The sequence below is a fragment of the Pinus tabuliformis genome, chromosome 6, assembly GCF_031772625.1.
Source record: "Pinus tabuliformis cultivar Carrire ecotype Pingquan chromosome 6, CPIR1, whole genome shotgun sequence".
NCBI classification, from domain to species: Eukaryota; Viridiplantae; Streptophyta; class Pinopsida; order Pinales; family Pinaceae; genus Pinus; species Pinus tabuliformis.
This window is the reverse complement of record NC_142292.1, coordinates 1,607,904,765-1,607,919,014: the sequence shown is the minus strand read 5'-3', so window position 1 is coordinate 1,607,919,014 and position 14,250 is coordinate 1,607,904,765. Positions and strand designations below refer to the sequence as shown.

Sequence of the window (14,250 nt, the reverse complement as noted above, 5' to 3'; positions counted from 1 at the left end):
TGGTTTCTCTTATGTGAATTCTTCAAGATTGATAATAGCCAAACACCTTGTAATGTTGAATGAATAACCTCCTAGTTAAGAGGGACTGTTGAAGGAAATATAACTAGGTTCGGTCTTCATAAATGTACTTTTGATATTTATATTTATTCAAGAAAAGAAATATTATTTTAAAATATATTTCAATGAGTTTCTTGCTCATTGAAGTAGGTCTAGCACATGTTAAAGTGCTATAGGTGAGTCAAAGAGTCAAAAGAATTATGTTAAAGACCTTAAGGGGATGTTACACCATGTATATTTATGTATCAGAGTCAAAGAATACACCTCCAAGCAAAGTCAAGCCTCCTCCTAGTAATGGCACCATTAAATGAAGTGAATTGAAGCAAAGAAGACAAGTCAGCCAGTGGCCTACAAGTCGGCCTAAAGGAGGGACAGTCCTCTATATATAGAGGTTGTCCACTCCTCCAATGTCCCATTCATCTACCTCTGAAATCAGCAAGTAAAGAAGCCGAGAAAAGGTGAGCAAAGGGCAAAGAAGGAGCCTCCAAGTGCAGCGAAGAAGATAGAAGGGACAGCGAAGGTTTTGGGATTGTTCTAGGGCCAATACCAGTCACACATGCAAAGGAAAAAGAGGGCTGCCAGCGGTTATGACAGCAGCAACTTAGAGTCAAGCATATCTCATTGCTTGGGCTTGAATCTAGGCCTATAAGGCCTCCTATCCAAGCGAAGAAGGAGGGTCCTCAGGCAAAGGGGAGAGGAACCATATTACATCAAGCAAACCTCCCACACGTGCAAGAATTAGGGCTGTAGAACAGTCCTACCAAGTCTGCATCTACACCTCAAGGAAGAGCTCATTTGGTCAAGGAGGAGGTAGGGATCATCACAAGGGAAGGGACTCATCACAAGTGTCTCTTCTAGAGCAAGTGCAACAAGGTACATCAACAGTTGAAGGAAGAACAAAGTGCCGGAAGAAGGAGGACGAAGTGTTGGGGAACGAAGTGCCGGAAGGAGGAAGACAAAGTGCCAGGGAAACCAAGTGCAGAGAGGAGGAAGGACTTGACTTGTGCTTGGAGGATATTCTAGTCAAGGGTCTAGGGTTTGGCATTGATTAATAAGAGAAAACTTACCGAAGGGTTTTCCTCTCAAGAGGAGAGATTTTGGCCCTGGCAGAGAGCCAACATCTTGTGTTCTTGTTCTTATGTTTTGGTAGCAATTTGATGAAGCACGCACACATGCATTAATAAGAAGAAAAAAAAGATTAAGCTAACAAGACAAATTGTAAAAGACTTCACAAATTGTCATCAAGTCAAGAAGAATCATACTAAACCTAATTTCCCTAGATTCTTCAATAATATTTGCAACTGAGGCACTTTGACGTAATTGAGTTCTATCATGTTAAACAGCATCTAAGTACTATGGCGAATGTGTTGGCCAATAAGGGAGCTAATATGGATCAAGGTCAAGGTTCAACAATCTACAAACCCCTGCCATGATAAGTGGTATCAATCCACAGGTAAATCAATTTGAGCACAATGGCGTTAAAGACAGCGTGAGATCTCGCCGAATAGATGGTAAGCACCTCAAAACTCCCTTTCACACCCATTTAACGATGACATTCAATCACTCTATTAATGAGTGAGCGAAGTGGAGGCCCTCCATTAAAGGGATTAATGGATCAGAGTACCTCAAAACAAGCGGCAATTGTCTTGGAATATTACACGACACCTCCAAGCAGGGCACCTAGAGGTTTGTTAATCCATCTCGAGAAGACGAGTGGAAAATCCAGAATATAAATGTCGTTGTTTTGACAGAGATTGCACGCAAGCACTAGGACGACTTAATGGCAAAAATCTTGATCGATTTCAAGGATTTTTTAAGAGGTGGAATGTTCAAGGATTTGAATGATCGAATGGATGGTGGTATATCAGGCAACTAGTACAAATATCTCATCGGGTTTCACTTTTTTTTGGGATTCAAATCCCAAAATCGGGACACGACCAGTATTCGATCATGTCTCGTTAAGACACGTCGTGTCCCATTTTTGGATTCGAATTCCTATCGAATCGTGTCGGATTCGTGGGATTCGAACACGTGGCCTATTTTGGACGAATCTAGTTTCAGAGCTTGAGCGAGGATCCCAAGAATGCTTCAAGTGCAAACTTCTTCTTTGATCGATCTAGGGTTTTGACACTTCCTTCAAGAAGATGATGTAGACCTTGAATTCAAAATGCCTTGAGGATGAGATGATCTTTTAGATGCCTTGATGCCCTTCTAGAACTTCAGTCCTTGATGCTTGACTGTCCCTTATGGAGCTACCCTTCCTTAACTTGTCACCTTAGCTATAATACCATGTTGAGAAATCTAGGGTATAGACAAGAGGTGATTTCTCTAGTAATGAGTGCTTGTGAAGTCTTTTTACCTTTCTTAACTATGTTCTTCTTCACTTGATTATTATTATGTGTTCTTCTTCATCAAACAGCTACAAAAATCATATAGAACAAAGAAACTATGGACACAAGGTGTAGGCGATCAACCAGGGCCAAAACCTCTCCAATCTTGAGAGGAAAACCCAAACGAATTCTTCTTCTTATAGAATCTTCAATTGACGAATTCCAAGACCTAGACCCTTGACCAAGAATCCTCCAAGACCAAGTCAATCCTTAAGTCAAAGCAACTTCTTCCTTGACTTCAACTTCGACCTCAGCAACACTCTTACTGCAACATCGTCCTTCCTTACTGCAACTTCGGCTTACCTGCAATTTCTGCAACTTTTCGGCCCTAGCTTCAGAAACCCTAGATCACATGAGAGAGAAGATAATGGAGAGATCTATCTTCCTTTGCCTTCGCTATGCCTCCTCTTTCATCAAGCAATTACCATATTATGTGTGTATGAAGATCACAAAACAAGAGATACAAGATGTAGGCACTATGCCAGGGAAAAACCCCCCTCGAGGGGAAAACCCAGTCAAAAATTATCTTCCTTCAATAGTATTCTTTGAGACTCTTCAACCTAGACAAAGACCAAACCTTCCCTCCACACCAAATCAGCCTTCCAAATCTTCAACCCTTTTGCAACAGCACTTCCTTCCCAGCAACTTCAACTATGTAACAACTTACGGTATCAGGCAACAACTAGTAGCAGCAATACTTGGAAGACTTCGATCTCCCAAACTAGGGCACGAAAAAGAGAGAGAGTAGCTCCAAAATTTCAATTTTCTTCTTCTCCTTAGACTTGACCCAACTCGCACTTCCTTTTGCTTCCTTTTACCCACTTCACACTTCTCCAGCTTCCTTAGAGATATCGAACTAGCTTGAGATGAGATGCTCCAAATGAATTCAACTTACTTCTATTTATAGGATCCAAGTGAGGTCGAATTGGTGTCCTTAGGTTAACTTGATCTCTTCTAGGCTGACTTGGTGTGGAGGTTACATAAATTATATTTGACTCAATAGTAAACCGTTTTACATGATTCAAAAGCCAAAGAAGGGTCTCTTTAAATGTATAATGACTCTATAGACTCAATATTAATCCTAGGAGTCCAAAAATGGGGACTTTGACTAATATAATGACGACCCAAGCATGAAACCCATGCTTTAATAAGTCATTGATATAATAATAAAAATTCTTTTCTTTATTCTTTTGACAAGTACATTTCATGATGACTCAAATACATTAATGAAGACTGAACCTAGTTACATTTTCCAACACTCCCTCTTAACTAGGGAGGTATTCATAATATACAAATACAATGGAAGATCTCAAACTATATGAACAATGAAGAGTTTAGGCATCGCAATGCCATTGACTAGATTCCTGACCAGGGCAATCTATCCATTGGTCTCTCATCAATTTAGGCACCACAATGCCACGAACAAGATTCCTGATTAAGGCAATCTATCCAAGTGGGAATAAGGTGGACTCAAGCTTTCAGCCTCTCTAGGTACCATCAGGCTTACTTGCTAACCACCAACCCAGGGACCTAGGTGCGTATCCATGGTCAGAGCTCTACGACCCACGCCACCCTCCCTACTTTGGGACCTAGACATCAACACAAAGTGTCGGCCAGATGTCCTCCCAGGCAATGCTTCACTCGCAAAGCCTCAACAAATCTCTTCCAATCTCTTATCATCAATACAATCAGCAATATCTACTAAACCAAGCATGTTTCTTAGATATTCAAACTTCTTATTAGGAAGAGCCTTTGTTAGTATGTTTGCTACCTGTTCATTTGTCGAGACATACTCCAACTTCATAATCCCATCTTGCACCAGGTTCCTAATAAAGTGGAACTTATTGTTGATATGCTTCGTTCTAGCATGAAACACGAGATCTCTAGACATCTTGATACAACTTTGATTGTCACAATTAATCACAGTAGGACCCAAAGACTTCTCAAACAAATCTGTCAGAAGCTTCCTTAACCAAACAGCCTCCTTTCCTACTTCACATGCAGCCACATATTCTGCCTTAGCACTACTTAAAGCAACGAGATCTTGCTTCCTACTCATCCATGAGATCATAGCAGCTCCCAGACTAAAACATCCTCCAGTAGTGCTCCTTCCATCGGTCTCACTGCCACCCCAATCAGAATCTATGAAGCCAATTAGCTTGACTTCCTTACTATCATACTTTAGGCAATGATGTATGGTTCCATAAAGATACCTCAATATGTGTTTGGCAACTACTCGGTGATCATGAAGAGGCTCCAACTGAAACTAACTTAGAATGTCTACTTCAAAACATATATCTGGCCTAGTATTTACCAGATACATTAGGGAACCAACCAACTGTCGATAAGAGGTAGGATCCACGAGACTAGAGTTAGAGCCCCTCAACTTCTTGAGAGTGGTGATCATAGGAGTAGTCACTGGCTTAGAATCCATCATCCCGAATTTCTGCAACAACTTGATGATGTACTTTCCTTCCCGCAAATATATCTCCTTAGGTCTCTGCCATACTTCTAGACCCACGTAATAGTGCATCAGTCCTAGATCCTTCATTTCAAATTCAACTGCCAACATCTTCTTCAATTCTTCGCTCCACACCTGTGATGAATAGATCATCCACATATAGTAGAATAATGATGGGCTCATTATTTAAAACCTTGATGTAGAGATTCGGATCAGCAGAACTCTTTACGAACCCAATTCTAAGTAGATATGCATCCACCCTTACATACCATGCCCTAAGTGCTTGCTTCAAACCATAGAGGGTCTTCTTAAGTTTGCAAACATGAGAGTCCTTGCTATTAACTTCAAAGCCTTCGGGTTGTTCAATATAAACTTCCTCATCAATGGTCCCATTCAGAAATGGGGTCTTCACATCCATTTGATGGATATTCCAACCCATGATAGCAGCCAATGAAACCAAAGATCTAATGGTAGTGTACCTTGTTGTGGGTGCAAAGGTTTCTTCATAGTCAATGCCTTCCTTTTGAAAGAAACCGCTTGCAACGAATCTAACTTTGTACTTGACTATACTTCCATCAACAGCATGTTTGATCTTATAGATCCATTTGCAGGGGACAACTGATTTGTCACTAGGTCTAGGGATGATTTCCCAAACCCCATTCTTCATGATGGATTGATATTCTTCCTGCATCGCTTTCTTCCAAACCTCTTGATGAGCAACTTCCTTGAATGTAGATGGTTCAGCTTCAATTAACTTTGTCATGTATGCAGCATAACTAGAATATATTTTTGGTCTCTTACTTTCCCTGAAGGTTCCTTTCGCAACTTCATGTCCTTCAGCATCTTCTAATGTAGCTTTTAACCAATTTGGCCTTTTCCTTGTGGTTGGGATGACCACCGATTGAATAGGCTCACTTGGTCCTTCTTCTTCTTTTTGATTTGTAGTAGGGTTTTCATGATGATCTTCTTCTTCTTCTTCAAATATTGGAATTTCTTCGTCATTAGAATCAATAGGAATATCTTTTGATTTCTTGTAGGCTTGATTTTCATCGAATATGACATCCCTGCTTACTTCGATATGTCTTCCTTCCTTAATGTAGATTCTATATGCTTTTGAGGAAAGACTATATCCAACAAATATTCCTTTGATACTTGTAGAATCCAACTTCTTTCGCTTATCCTTTGGAACATCGATGTATGCTGGATTTCCAAAGATTCGAGGTGATCCACACTTGGCTTCTTTCTTGTGAATACTTCTTCGGGTGTTATATTATTAAGTTTTCTATGAGGACTTCTATTTTGAATGTACACAGTTGTCATTGCTTCTTCTCCCCATAAGAATTTTGGTAGGTCTTAATCAAGGAGCATTGTTCGAATACCTTCTTCAATTGACCTATTCTTTCTTTCGGCCACTCCATTTTGTTCGGGATAATAGGGAACAATGAGCTCCCTCTTAATTCCTGCTTCTTTACAATATGCAATCCATTCCTTAGAAGTATATTCCCCACCATTGTCAGACCTTAGAGTTTTTATCTTTCTTTAGGTTAGGGTTTCCGATTTGGACCTAAACTCCTTGAAATTTTCAAATACTTCATCTTTTGTTTTGAGAAGGTAGATCCATGTCTTTATAGAATGGTCATCAATGAATGTTACATAGTAGAGATGCCCTCCAAGTGATTTTTCAGACATGGGCCCACATGCATCAGAATGGATAAGGTCTAAGATCTCTTTGGACATACTTTCATTATTCGGAAATGGCTTTCTTGTATGTTTTCCCAAAGAGCATTCCTTGCACACACCTTCATGATCTAACTTCATATTTGGGGATGCCATGAACCAATTGATTAAGAGTAGGGATGACCTTATAATATAGGTGACCATACCTCCTATGTCATAGCTCAATGGGATTGATTTCCATGTGAAACAAAGCTTGAGGAGGTGGTGTAATAACCCCATAAAGGCTTCCTTCACGAACTCCAATAACCCTAGCTTTATCAATGCTAGAGCCTTTCCCCAAACCAATACTTTTCCATCAACAAAAGAAACTCTATCCCCTTTATCTTCTAAACAAGAAATAGAAAGCAAATTATTTTTCAAACCTCGAACATATAGAATGTTGTTGAGGTGCAGCTTTGATCCATTTTCCAGCTTCAGCAGTGTTGATCCCACTACTCTAACAGCATAGCTTTTGTTGTCACCCAATTCCATTACATGAGAAGATGGCTCCTTTGATAGTGTATGGAGTTGTTTACTTTCTCTTGTCATGTGTCTTGATGCTCCACTACCAATGATCCACGCATTGTCATCACTAAGAGAACCTATAAGAGCAGCGAAGAATCCTTGACTTTTGACTTTGTGGAATAAGTAGTGGATGACCTTCTTGATCCAACTTCCTGCATTGTTGATACCCATCTTCATGTAATTTATCAAAGAGGGAGAATCCCTGCCAACAAATTGATTTTCAACTTTTCCTGACCTTAGCTCTGAAACCATGTTGAGAAATCAATGCAAGTAGATTAGGCTTTGATTCCTCTTTCTTGATAATTACTTGTGAGTTATGTTGGCTTCTTTTACTTATTTATTATCTTATCTTTCATCAAGCAATTACCATATTATGTGTGTATGAAGATCACAAAACAAGAGACACAAGATGTAGGCACTATGCTAGGGCAAAACCCCCCTCGAGGGGAAAACCCAGTCAAAAATTCTCTTCCTTCAATAGTATTCTTTGAGACTCTTCAACCTAGACAAAGACCAAACCTTCCCTCCACACCAAGTCAGCCTTCCAAATCTTCGACCCCTTTGCAGTAGCACTTCCTTCCCAGCAACTTCGACTATGCAACAACTTACGACATCAGGCAACAACTGGCAACAGCAATACTTGGAAGACTTCGATCTCCCAAACTAGGGCACGAAACAGAGAGAGAGCAGCTCCAAAATTTCGATTTTCTTCTTCTCCTTAGACTTGACCCAACTCGCACTTCCTTTTGCTTCCTTTTACCCACTTTGCACTTGTCCAACTTCCTTAGAGACATCAAACTAGTTTGAGAAGAGATGTTCCAAATGAATTCGACTTCCTTCTATTTATAGGCTCCAAGTGAGGTCGAATTGGTGTCCTTAAGCCAACTTGGTGTGGAGGTTAGATAAATTATATTTGACTCAATAGTAAACATTTTTACATGATTCAAAAGCCCAAGAAGGGTCTCTTTAAATGTACAATGACTCTATATACTCAATATTAATCCTAAGAATCTACAATGGGGACTTTGACTAATATAATGATAACCCAAGCATGAAACCCATGCTTTAATAAGTCATTGATACAATAATAAAAATTCTTTTCTTTATTATTTTGACAAGTACATTTCATGATGACTCAAATATATTAATGAAGACCGAACCTAGCTACAATTTCCAACATCGGCCACCATCCTTCCTCAAGCCACTGAAAGTCACTTCCCACCATCTCATCCTATAGATCTTCTCGTTCGATTCCAATGAGCTATTACACTAACATGTTCCATTAAGTATTCCTCCTAGAATGTCACCTTAAGCGTAATTAATCGAGTTAGGCTCAATAATAACCCTGTTTTCCTAAAGTTGTTGGAATGCAACGGAACAAAAGGCAAGTTGTGTTGATGATGGAATATACCAAGCGAATGCCATTGGATCCCAAAGAAACTCCTCAAAACCCCATAAAGCCCCTCCAAAAGCCCCTGGGCCTGTTGATGGAGTAACCCTGCTCCTATGACCTAGTTGCCTCCAATCCTGGAAGTCCATCCTAACCACGCCATAAGGGAAACCAAAAAAAGGAACATGACAAATCCTCCCGCCCCAAGATTGCTTGCCCTCAAGCAATCCATATCTGTCGACCAATCTGGTGGTCTTGTGCAACTAAGAACCAATACCTAGATCCCATACAAACCACTGGGTGATACCATGCCTGTGTGCTACCCAACCAAGAACCAATCCCTTAATGCCCAAATCCTAGACTAAACTCTGACTGGTCCCGCCATCAACAAATCCCCTTGGATCCCAATGCCACCATGGCCAGCCATCAACACCCGTATCCCATTTCTCTAACTACGCTCCGTCTTCAGCTTTAGATGTTGCTCCATCAATTGAATACCAACTCTTCACTTCTCTCCAATCCAACCCTTGATACAAACCAATGCCAATCCTACTCTGTTGATGTTGGGCTGGAATGTTGAAGAGTTGCCGACCTACATCCCACTACCAACTAAAACATGCAATATCCCTCACATCTAAGGGCTCCTACTGCACTATGTCCCTGACTAAAAATATCGCTCCATTAATAGGGTACCAACTCATGATCTCCTGCCAATCCAGCTCATGGGAAGAATCTAATGCATGGACACCTGTGTATAGAACAAGTCTACTAGGCAGATGTTGGTCCATGCTCAACTCCTGTCGCTTCGACCGATCAACCAACAAGGAAAACTTTACCCCTCTCTCTTGGAAGGATAAATGTGGGCAAATGGTGTTGCAAGCCCTATCTATGTACTCCTCGAGAGGGCAGCCTACAATAAATACCGCAACCTTGCTAGTTGTCGCTACACTTATTTGCACCTCATCAATAGGTAGACCCATAGATGGATGCACCACCATCTCTAGAATATCCCCACCCATTTGATTGGAAACTTTGTGCTCCTCCAATCTACCAATCTCCTATAAAGCTACCCTATTAGGCTCTAACACCTCCTGATGACCATTGAAAAGTGTAACTAGGTTCGTTCTTCATAATGACATGTGTAATTGATGAAAAGAAGAAAAATAAATTAATTACTATAATGCTTGTCTCAGGGGTTTTATGAACAAGGAATTTTATTTTTAGTAATGGCTCCCATTGTGAGCTTTAGGTTTTGTCATATAGTCATAAAAGTTAATTGAGTCAATGTCATGTATGAAGGACCCTTCTTGGGCATGTTACATTTTGTATGAGTATTAAAATAAATATGAAAGCCCTCCAAGACAAGCACAAGACCTCTCCTTCAAGTCGGCTCAAGATGAGAGTAAGATAATCTCCAAAAGGCATGTCGGCCTTGTCTTCAAATCATGTCGACTTATTAGCATGGGCAAACTACTATTTATAGGCAGCTCAACTTTCATTCTAGACACAGAATTCGGTCATGCATCTAAAGTACAACAGAAAGTGCGAAAAAGAGAAATGGAAGCCTCTCATTCAGCGCAAGAAAAAGGAGGAGAATCCGAGCTATTTAGGCACTATTTTGGTTACCTTTTCCTCGCACGTGTGGCATATATTAAGGGTTCTACAATAGGGTTTCCCAGTCAGTGAAGAAGCCAAGAAGAAGATCTTTATATCAGCATATATCACAGCCGAGGTCATAAGATTGAGTCTCCTAGTCAAGCGAAGAAGGAAGATACCTCCAAACAACTCACACATGAGAATTGCAAGGGTATAAGATAAGTCGAGGTTGCAGATCTGTGGATGAAACCGAAATTGCAGTAGTGTAGACAGTTTGACTTATGTTGACCATAGGAGAAGGAAAGAGCACCAAGTTTGTTTCAAGAAGGATTTCATCAAGGAAGGTTTGTGACTTGGCCTTGGAGTGGCAAAAAGGTCTAGGGTCTTGGTCTTGGTATTCGTCAATTGGAATCTCTATAAGAAGAAGAATTTGTTCGGGTTTTCCTCTCAAGAAGAAGAGGTTTTGGCCCTGGCTAATAGCCTATATTTTGTGTCTCTTGTCTCTTTATGGTTTATGCATTGGTAGTTGTTTGATGAAAAAGAACACTAATAATCTAAGTAAAGGAAGATCCTAATCTAAGAAAGTAAAAAGCATTCACAAGCAATTATCTAAAGAAGAGAAATCACCTAATATTGATGCCCTAGATTTCTCAACAATGACAATTGTCGACAACCCCGCTAGTTGCCTATAAATATGTTTGCTCCTTGCCAATGGTTGTGGCCCAAATGACGGCTGCTCATCCTCCTCCATCATGGGCTCAACATGAGCCACTAGCTGAGCCCATCACACAAATTGTGCACATCATCCTCCTCATCTAACTCATACCCCACCATACGTTGTCCATGTTGAGTCACCACGGTGACTTATCTCCCTGAATGTCTCCCATGGGTCTATCGACTGCTCATCATACAACTCTGTCAAACATGGTTGCACATCTGGGTTGCTACCAACACCACCACATGTCTGCTCCTACCCCTTAGAGATATCCTCGTAAAAACCCATGGACTCTACTATAGATGGAGAATCCTCATCTGGAAAGTCAGAAGGAATCTCCACCTGATCTCCCTTTGTCATCTCCTCTGTGCTACTCAAGCATGAGTGGTTAGGCCCCCAAGTTTCCTTGCAAATGAAGCAAAGACCCTTCCTTCTCAGCTCATTCTTGCTACATGTTTGGATCTTTGTATCCTGCATCGTCGTCAACTCCTCCTGTGTTAGTTGCCTTCTGAAGAATCTCATGTTTTGCTCAACCACCCCTTTGGCTAGCTCATAGGCAGCTGGTGAGGCAACCTATGTCTTCCTCCAAATGGCTAACAATTTTGTCTGCAGTTGTTTGTGAATGACATCACCTTCAACTAGTAATGAAGATAAGATATCTTGCATGTTGGCTTTTACCTCCTCAGGGTGATACTCTCTGATGTTGGTGAAGAGGAATTGACAAATCTAAAAGATCAGGTGATCCTGCTCTAGATCAAGCATGACTTCGTAGGATATGATTTTGGCCATGGTCTCTAGGATCACGAGCTTTCTATCAAAGTTTGAGCCCTGGGTATCATGCAGCCCTAACTAGCACTCTAAAATCAATTGAAAGATCCTCTTCATGATGTCATCATTGTAGGGAGGAAAGGGTGCTAGTATCCTCAAAATATCGCTAAAACAGGAGGCAGTTATAAGCTTGACTCTCTCACCCGGATGCTCCAAGAATCTGGTTTGTACCAATGCAAGCATAGCTGGCTCCAGAGCCCAATTTAAACTCCAATCAGATTGATCCACCTTGGAAAGACAAGATTCCAGCTTTTCTAATGTGAGAAGGTCATTTTCTGATCTTCCAGTCTTTAAGTCCATCCCAAGTGCATAAAGCCAATTTCCCACTTCTTTTTCCTTCTGTAAATCCCTCTGTTGCTTCTGCATTAGCATATTATGGACCTTTCTGGAAAAAGGTCTGTTGTTTTGCTTTATTTCTTGGTCCAAAGAAGAACCAAGTAATGTCTTAAACTATTGTTGCTCCCATCTCCTCTCTAAGTTATTAAGGGCATTTTTGAGGTCTTCTAAGGTCTTTTCAATACTCATTCTTCCTGTAAATCTCTTATGACAATACATACATACTACATTCTATGGACCCCAAATAAACTTAACCCAACTCAGCCACACATACTCCGACTATCAAATTCACGAACAGTATACAAAAATACTCTGACTCAACAAAAACACAGCACATAGTCTCATTATGATAATGTACATTGGTGACATACCCTTCCTTATTTTCCAAGAAGTTTTCTGAGTTTAATGCATTTTTCTGTGTGGTATTCTGTCAAACATTTCATGGATACACTGCTGTAGGTGTTTCTGGGTAGTTTAAATTTCTCAACTGTAATTTTCAATGGATTATTGTCTCCAATGTAATTTATAACTTCAGAAGATAGTTTCGCAATAATGAATAGCACAAATCTGAGCATAAATTGTATTCCTGCTATTCAACAACAACCCATAAATATAGATTTCCTTACATTCAGTACATCATATGGTAGATAGCAGAAATAAAACTCATGAATAGATACACCGTAGAACCTGGACTGATAGGTCGACTTAGCTGATGCAAGACAGTCTTTCCACGTCCAGAGCAGTGCCCACAATTTGTTTTGTGCTCAAGATCTATGCTCAGCCACACTGAAGTCAAAGAACTCGAACCCTTCCTTGTTTATATCAGTCAACACCCCCAGAGAAAGTACCCGGATTTCTGAACTTGCAAACTCGGCCCTATTCAGCTTGTATCTTCAATCACCAACGAGTATTGTGTCCAGCAAGTGCAGGGGTAAGTCACGGCCTATATGAAGCTAAGGAGCTCGAACATTTCAGCCTATTAACACAGCTATCCACAGAGTGCACGCCGAGCAATTTGTATGAGTGATTTCGGCCCACCAACCAAAGCAAACCCGTCTCTCTTGCCAACAGAACTCGTCCAGGGTATAAGAATGCTATTTCACCCCTCTTCCAGCAGAGAAAATCGTTCATTAGAGGCCAGAACTCTGATTATACAGTCCTTCCTTGTAGACAGTGATAGGAATAAGTGGCTCGATGTACCCTTGAAGCGATGATTCTGCTACAGCAATACCAAGCAGCCAAGAGATGCGATTTTTGGAGCGAGTTTGCCAGTTATTCAAATGAATTCGATCCTTGCAAAATTCGGCCTCTTAAGAAAAAATGACAGAGATAAACCCTGCCACAGATCTGCTCGCCTTCAAGAAAATGCAAGCAAGTCGGCCCCGTGCAATAATTCGATCCTCCTGGAGCAGAACGATTTTCTCAGTCTGATCTTGGCACCAACTATGATTCGATCTCTGCAATTTTTTCTTAGAAGCTCGACCCTTGGCTGCTAACAAACTTGGATGATTCGATATCAGCTCATACGAATTTATGTACAATACGTCTGGCTTCTGGCACAATTTCGACTTCAGGTAGTGATTATTGTGTTGAGGTAGTGATTATTGCAACACAATAGAAATCTGCCTTCATTAAATAATGCTTTCGATCCCTACAGTTTAGTTAATCGGCTTCTGCAATAATCGAGCAACCAAATTAAGAAACTAACAAGCTCACGCGCTTCAGAAACATATTCGGCCTTCAATGATCTTCGTCAACTAAACCCAGAAAAATGAATGACTCTTTTAGATCGGGCTTTTTCAAATATATTCACACCCCAAAATAATATGCCACCCTTCTATTTTGATTAAAAAAAATTATGCACAGCAATCTTCACATATGCTCAGTCTTTTAATATAAAAATCGGCCTTTTAATCAAAATAATTAGGCGAAGTTAGCCCTTTTTATAAAAATGTAGTTTTTTTGGGGAAACAATTTGGCTTAATTGCCATCTTTAACAAAAGGATATTTTTCCTGCAAAATGGTTGGCATGATGGTTTTTTCTTAAATTTTCGATTTTTCTGAATTTTAACAATATGTTAGCAAAATGCACAGGTCTGAAACCAGTGTAATGTTCCAAATTTTAAAATTTGCAAAATTGCTTACCTTAAATTTCTCCAAACAATAGCAAAACATGCACCATGAATTTACGATTAGAGAAACAAATTTACATTATGGAACCCATAAATGCTGGAAA

At 40.3% G+C, this 14,250-nt stretch overlaps 1 protein-coding gene across 1 annotated transcript in view; it reads right to left on the bottom strand.

Annotated features, from left to right (window-relative positions):
* LOC149265032 (vacuolar protein sorting-associated protein 52 A-like) overlaps positions 1–13,815 on the bottom strand; it is a 296,453-nt gene extending 282,638 nt beyond the window's left edge. Inside the window, exon 1 of the mRNA XM_089429097.1 lies at positions 12,702–13,815. The gene's annotated coding sequence lies outside the window, so the exon portion shown is untranslated. The remainder of the gene's footprint in view (positions 1–12,701) is intronic.
* Between the last annotated feature and the right edge of the window lie 435 nt (positions 13,816–14,250).